Raw genomic sequence first — 7,860 nt, 5'->3', positions numbered from 1 at the left:
TGCGGCCGCCGGCGCGGGAGTCGGGCGGGAGGGTGAGACCCAAGGGTATAGTAGTCCACGGTGTGGAGGTAGTGGTCCTGAAGGCAGTGGGGCGGGAAGAGAGGAAGCGGCTAGGAGACGGCTGCTCCGGCCTGGGCTCCGGGGAGGAAACGTAAGTGCGAGGAAGTTAGAAGGGTGGTCCCTTGCCAGGCGCTTGGCCCTCGCCTGTCCTCGCCAGCCCTCCCCTGCCAACCCCAGCCCCGCCCCGACCGGTCGGGGGCACCCTCCCTCTGTTCACTTTGGTCGGCGCCCGGGGTTGTTGGCGGATACCAAGGAGACTCCTAAGCTTTCCAAGCTGCGCTCTGAAGCGGGCTGTGAGCGCCAGGCCCGCCAGTGAGGGCGGTGGACCGACGTCCCCGACCCTCGGAGGGGGCGTCGCGCGCTGGCGGAGGGGAGCTCCCTCTGGAAGCCAGCGTGGGCCCGGCGCCCGGGAAGGAGCGAGTGGACGGGGCCGCGTTCTTGGCCTCCTTCCCAGCCTGGGTGCTCGAATTCAGCTTTTGGCACGATTGCCTCGAGTTAGTCACGAAGGGATCGAAGAGAGCCCCAGAACTCGAGGATTTTCCCTTCCCGTGAGCCCCTTGAGGCCAGTACATGATTCTTTGGCAGAATAATTTCGGAACTCAGTCGGCGGTAGGCCTAATCTCTAGCCTTGTCCTCAAGGAGCGCACAATCGAGTAGCAAAGATAGACATGTAAACAAAATTTCGACACAGTGTGATGACTGCAACAAAAAGAAGCATTATGAGGTTAAATGTAAAAAGGTAATAACTTTAACGGCAGGGGGAGAGGGGGGCGGGAATGCATGAAAGGCTTCCTGGGGTAAGTGCTGAGGTATCTGGAGTTTTAAAGACCACGTGAAATTTGCTCAAGTGCATTTCCGGTGGAAGGAATGCTTGTGGTCCCAGACCTAACTGGCACAATCGGAGATAAGCTGAATAGGTAAACTGATCATAATAAAGGGTTTAAGATGGGCTAAACTGCACTCTGCCCTTTGGGCCACTGGGCTCCACTGCAGGGTATTAAGAGGGGAGCAGTTTCAGATATTTTTACTTTGCTTTTGTTGTTAATTTATTTTCGAATATGTAATACACGTACTTGGTATATAAAAGAGTATATACAATGATCAGCCGTTCAATTCTTTCTAGGAGCAACGGTTCTCTGCTTCTTGTGTATCCTTTCAGGGAGTCTAAAATACACATTTTTTAAAAAAGTTTATTTATTTATTTACTTACTTACTTACTTAAGCAATCTCTACACCGAGGGTGGGGCTCCAACTCAGGACCCAGAAACCAAGAGTCGCAGGCTCTTCTGACTGAGGCAGCCCGGTGCTCCTACACAAACACCTTTTATAAACATGGTCTTTGGAGAGGTTTTCTACAGCCCAGTTACTCATAGTTTATTCTTGATCTACAGCAGTACTTGGGGAGCTTGTTGGAAATGTGGAATCTCAGGCCCCATCCCAGACCTGCTGAATCGGAATCTGCCCTTTAGCAAGATCCTCAGATGACTCTGCCTGTTAAAGTGTGAGAGGCAATGATACACAGTCATCCGTTATAAAGATAGATAAGAAGGCAGCAGAAGGCAAGCAGAAGGCAGGGAAGCCTGGAATGCAAGATCCCTAGGACACAATCTATCTTTTATTCACATTTGTATCTCCAGCATTTGGCACAGTATCTAATACCATAAAGCAAATATTTTATGAATTAATTAAAGGAGAACACAAGCCTAAAGTAAAGCAGTGGTAACAGGAAAGAACTAATCTGAGAAATATTTAAGGGTTAAAACAATTCATTGACTGTGATGGTTAATTTTATGTCAACTTGGCTAGACCATGATAACCATTTTTTGGTCAAACACTAGTTGTTGCTGTGAATATGCTTATTGTATGTGATTAACATTTAAATCAGTAAACTCTGAGTAAAGCAGATTATCCTCCAAAATTTGGATGGGTCTTATCCAATCAGGTGAAGGCCTTAACCCACACTGAGGAAAAAGGAATTCTGCCTCCAGACTGCCTTTGGCCTCTGCAGCAGCAGCTCTTGCCCGAGTCTCCAGCCTGCTGGCCTGCTCTGCAGATTTCAGAATTGCCAGCTTCTACAATGTGTGAATCAGTTCCTTAAAATCTTTCTCTCTCTCTCTCCTTTTCTCTCTCTCCCTCTCTCCACACACACACACATGCTATTGGTTCTGTTTCTCTGGATAACCTCAACTAATACAGTAACTGATTGGATGTGGGGGGGAAGGGGATGATGGCAGAAATAGAGGATGATCCTTTTGGAGATTGAATGAGTGGTGGTGACACCAATCTATGGGTGCTGAAATAAAAAACCTGAGAGCTATCTTTGCTTTCTCTCACCCCCTAAATTCAGTCACCAAGTTTGGTGATTTACTTTCACTATTAATCTTGAATCCATTTACCCCCATATCTCTTGCTACCACCTTCGTCCAAGCTTTCTCTAGGCCTTTCTATGATGACCTCCCAATTGGTTTTCCTTCTCACCCACTTGCCCCTCCACAATCCATGCACTATACACCAGGCAGTATGCTTATTTAAAAATGTAAATCAGATCGTGACACCCCTTTCATCCATTTGAAAACCATTCAGTGGCTTGTTATTTTTAAATTCCAACTCCTTAACACAGCATACAAGGTCCTGTATTGTTAGACTCCTACCTCCCATCAATCCCCTATGTTATTCTCTCTCATTAACTTCATTGCTACTAGCCATGTAAGGCTACTAAGCCCTTTCCTATTTTGGGACTTTGTACTTGCTATTCTTTCTGCCTACAGTGTTTTTTCCACACTTCTTTGCATGGGTGGTTTTTCTTTCAAATCAAAGTTCAAATGTTACCTTTGCAGAAAGCTCTTCCCTGATCTCCCTCCTGCAAGAAGCCTTCCCCAGTTACTCTATCTCATCACTCTGTTTTTGTCATAACATTTATCACAATCTCTAATGACCCTGTTTACATATTTAATGTCTCTTTGGAGTACAGGGACTTTGTGTTCTTTACTACTGTATTCCCAGTGCCTGGCATATAGTACGTGGTCAATAAATGTCTTTGAAAATGACTGAATGGTGCCTTATCATAATAAGGAATAAAGATAAATTAACTTTTGGCCACATAGATCTTGACATTCTTGTGGGACATCCAAATGGAAATGTCTAGTATGTATTTGGAACCACAGAGGTCTGGGTTATAGATAGATAATTAGGAGTCATCTGATTATGGTGGTGGATGGAATCATGAAGGACATCAACATTTAAGGAGCAACCAGAGAAAAAAAGGTATAGAAAGGATAGTGGGTTTAAAAAAAAAAAAAAGTGGCCTTCCAGTTCTATCAGTTTTTTGTTGTTTCGTTTGTAAAAAAAAATTAATTTTAAAACACTGTGGAATATTTGAAATAAATAGATTTGAAAATTCATTTTTGGAAGTCAGGAGACCTGGGTTTTAGTCATTCAAATATCAAGATTATATTGAACTGAACATTGGACACTTCCGTTGAGGACTGGAGAAAGCTCACAATGATTCCTCCTTTTCTGGAAATTGTCCTAGTACACAAGAGTAGGTAGGCTCCCAAAAGCTGTGTTTGCTTTCTTAGCTGATTTAGGAAGGGCATAGCTGGTTTGGGAAGGTCAAAAGCAAATTAACTGAAGCTAATGAAGCTTTAGCTTCAGGGCCCCTAGTTGCATGGACCCTTCCACTCTTCAAAGAAAGCCCTCCAAATTGTATATGCTTCAAACTCTATAAAATCTGGAACTGCCTTTAGGTGGGATGTAAGTAACCCAGTGGAACTCTCAATTCTTTGTAGCTAGTCTCCAAAGATGCCCCTTCAATGAATAGTACTCAAGCCCTTATGCAGTCTCTTCCCCTTGAGCCTGGGCTAGCCCAGTGATTCATTTTTAACCAGTAGAATAGGGCAGATGTGACATGGAATGCTAGGCCATAACAAGCCTTATAGCTTCCACCTGCATCTTTTGGAATGCTCACTCTGGTGGAAGCCAGCAGCCATGTAAGAAGTCTTACTACTCTAAGACCACCGTGCTGTTACAAGCTAACTATATGGAGAGGTTGTTTAGGGAAAGAGCCAGACATGGGAGTGAAGAAGCCATCTTGGACATCCAGCCTAGTTGAGGCTTCAGATGATTCCATCCCAAATGTCTGAATGCAACTGCAGAAGACCTAGAGCAAGAGTTGCTCAACTGAGCCCCATCAACCTACAGATGAGTAAGGGAGAAGTTACCTTAAGCCTCTTAAGTTTTGAGGTGAATTGTATGCAGTGATAACAGAAAGATTCTCTTTCCCAGGACTTTAGAATTTGGTGACTGATGACAGCACCCTGAAGGGAAGACCACAAACTCCTGATGAAGTGATGATTTTCCAGGCCACCTTACTTCCTTCTGCCTACCCTTGAGGTCCAGTTGTCCAGCTCTTCTTTAAATGTCATGAGGTACCCCAGCATCTTTCCAGTACATTTCATTCTTGGTCTCAGCAAAAATTTTAACAAATTTAGTAGTAGTAGTAGTCGTCTAATTACAGATAACGAATCTTTAGAGGCTAAGCTCTGCTATAAAGTCAGTGTTTGGCACATAGTAGGCACTTAGTAACTGTTGAATGACTGCATGAATAAATTTCTGTGCAGAACTGTTTTTTTTTTTTTTTTTTAAAGATTTTATTTATTTATTTGAGACAGAGAGAATGAGAGACAGCATGAGAGGGAGGAGGGTCAGAGGGAGAAGCAGACTCCCTGCTGAGCAGGGAGCCCGATGCGGGACTCGATCCCGGGACTCCAGGATCATGACCTGAGCCGAAGGCAGTCGCTTAACCAACTGAGCCACCCAGGCGCCCCTAGAACTGTTTTTTTTTAAGATTTTATTTATTCATCGTATTAACTTGCCTGAAGATGTTCTAAGACAATGTATCTTAAAATGAACAAAAAAAAAATGTTAACAGAAGGTGAAACATAGGGAAGGTAAGACCAAAAAACAAGATTTTGAGTCTCTAGAGAAAAGGATAGCTGAGGGACGCCTGGGTGGCTCAGTCGTTTAAGCATCTGCCTTTGGCTCAGGTCATGATCCCAGAGTCCTGGGATCAAGCCCCATATCAGGCTCCCTGCTCAGCAGGAAGCCTGCTTCTCTCTCTTCCTCTGCTGCTCTCCCTGCTTGTGCTCCCTCTCTCAAATAAATAAAATCTTAAAAAAAAAAAAGGTAAGCTGACCTACAGACTTTTGACAGATACCTAGTAGAGATGAGAGGTGTCCTGTTGAATTGATATTAGCCATTATGATTCATTTTCAGTAGCCTTTTCTTTCTTGCTCCACCCGTACCAAGCAGACATCTGATTGTAATTTAGTTTCATAGGGAGAAAACTTGCTGCCAGTGAATGAAGAAAATTGAATCTGGCTTAAAAACTAGTGTGTTGTGAGTTTAATTGGTGTGAAGCAATTCTCCTGAATCTCATCAGCTCTGGGTTGAACTGAATAAATCAATTTTCTGGACTTATAAATAGAAGTCCAAACTTTGAAGCGTGAGTGCATTCATTGATTTATTCAACAAATAATTATTGAGTGCTTACCCGTACCAAGTACTGTTCTAGCTTCTGGGGATATTAACTTGAAGGTATTAATCTACATGCAATTGAAAATGGGTTTTGGGGGTTGGAGATGGTATGGAAAAATACATGGGCTATAGGTATGCAGCACTGATAATTTTTTTTTTTAAAGATTTTATTTATTTATTTGACAGACACAGCGAGAGAGGGAACACAAGCAGGGGAGAGTGGGAGAGGGAGAAGCAGACTCCCTGCTGAGCAGGGAGCCCGATGTGGGGCTCAATCCCAGGACCCTGGGATCATGACCTGAGCCGAAGGCAGATGCTTAAATGACTGAGCCACCCAGGTGCCCCAGCACTGATAAATTTTTTAAGCAGAAATTGAGAATTTATTCAGTGTTGTGCATGCTGCTTTTTGAAATGAGGAAGCAGGGAAGTAATTGTCTAGAATTATGTGCTAGAAAGTCCATTCAGTCCTTAAAATGAATCTGTGATTCACATGTTAAGTCTCTAGGGGAGCCCTATAATCACACATAACAGTATTATTTTACAGATGACCAGAGTAATTGATCAATGTTGGTTTAACAAATTAATATTAAAACCTCTGCCTGCAGGAACTTCATCATTAAAACCGTAAGTTGTAAATGACAGCAGAAATGAAGCAGAGCTGCCAATGGCTTCTTTTTAAATGAAGTCCCTTAAGTACCAGACTCAAAATCTCAGAGATTAAATGAATTAAGGCTGAAGAGGTTTTGATTGCAAATAGGACCAAGTTAAGACATTTATGAAGTACCACAATCACTGAGTCATTACATATGTGAAAAGATTGGATTTATATTTGATATAGAAACAACTAGGGGCGCCTGTGTGGCTCAGTTGTTAAGCGTCTGCCTTCGGCTCAGGTCATGATCCCAGAGTCCTGGGATCCAGCCCCTCATTGGGCTCCCTGCTCCGAGGGGAGTCTGCTTCTCCCTCTCCCACTCCCCCTGCTTGTATTCCTTCTCTCGCTGTGTCTCTGTCAAATAAATAAATAAAATCTAAAAAAAAAAAAAAAAGAAACAACTAATTGGGGGCACCTGGGTGGCTCAGTTGGTTAAGTGTCCGACTCTTGATCTCAGCTAAGGTCTTGATCTCAGGGTGGTGAGTTCAAGCCTCACATTGGGCTCCACCCTAGGCATGGAGTCTACATTAAAACAAAACAAAAAACCTAATTGAAAGACTTTTTCCTTTTAGTCCTCCCCAGCCCTCCCAAAAAAGCCTACCCAAGAATTTTATGACGTGAAATGACAGCATCTCTGTTCAACTCCTATACATTTTCCCTTACTTACTTTTATACGGTACCACAAAATCCTAGAGTACCTTCCTATTCCTGTCAGTAAACTGGACAAGCCATACTCTTCCTAGGACTTTACCATGGCCTCCCATTGTCCAACTCTTCCTAGGACTTTACCAATCTCCTGGCCTCACATTGTCCACTACAAGGGTAGCACCCAGTGCATTAACCATTTATTGTCTTAGAGGAAGAGAATACGTTGTGTGAATTAGGTCAACTTCTACATAACTCTTAACTGGTTTCCCACCCACCCACTCTATTTCCTATGTCAGCCAAAGTGATCTTTTCAAGACAAATCTGATCACACACTCCGTTGCTTGATTTTACGTCCCCTCCTCCCACAACCAAGCCTGCAGATCTCAACTTAATGCTTTTTCAGCCAACCCAAGCCTGGCTCCACACTAGATTGTGTAACTGGCATTCTCAAAGCCATTCTTCTCCTTTGTGACCCTTTTCCCAACGTTATTGTCAGTCTTCCCTACTAGACTTGTAAGCTTGAGGGCAGTGTCAGGTTTGCTTTTTTCTGCCATTCGTAGAGCCTGGAATAGTGGCTAACACACAGTAAGGCGGTGTTTTACTGTCATTAGGAAGGCTGCTTATACTTTCAACAAATACTGCCATATATAGAATATAACATTAAAGCTCATTATGTGGTAGCTATTAAAACTCTATCTAGTTCATTTGGTTCATCCACTAAGATGAATTCATTTCATTTATATCAGCCTGCTACCCCAACTACTCACCAGATCTCTCAAGCCATTCAGTACTGTTTCCTCATCACCCACTTTTTCCTTAACACTCAGCATATTTTCATCATATATATTTTCATAGGTGACCTCTCCATTATTACTTCCTGTCTTCATTTGAATGTACCCTACTGCCCATGTTTTCCTTAAAAAAAAAAAAAGACATGCGGTATTACAATTCCGTGATTTTCCACT

The 7,860-nt window shown here is 43.1% G+C and overlaps 1 long non-coding RNA gene across 1 annotated transcript in view; it reads left to right on the top strand.

The window, feature by feature from the left end:
• The first annotated feature begins 1 nt into the window (after position 1).
• LOC145723495 (uncharacterized) overlaps positions 2-7,860 on the top strand; it is a 68,644-nt gene continuing 60,785 nt past the window's right edge. Inside the window, exons 1-2 of the long non-coding RNA XR_014148606.1 lie at positions 2-799; positions 4,345-4,487. This is a non-coding gene — a long non-coding RNA (uncharacterized LOC145723495). The remainder of the gene's footprint in view (positions 800-4,344; positions 4,488-7,860) is intronic.

The sequence above is a fragment of the Leptonychotes weddellii genome, chromosome 9, assembly GCF_054177405.1.
Source record: "Leptonychotes weddellii isolate Sample4059 chromosome 9, ASM5417740v2, whole genome shotgun sequence".
NCBI classification, from domain to species: Eukaryota; Metazoa; Chordata; class Mammalia; order Carnivora; family Phocidae; genus Leptonychotes; species Leptonychotes weddellii.
The sequence above is the reverse complement of the archived record's forward strand: the minus strand, read 5'-3'. Positions and strand labels throughout refer to the sequence as shown.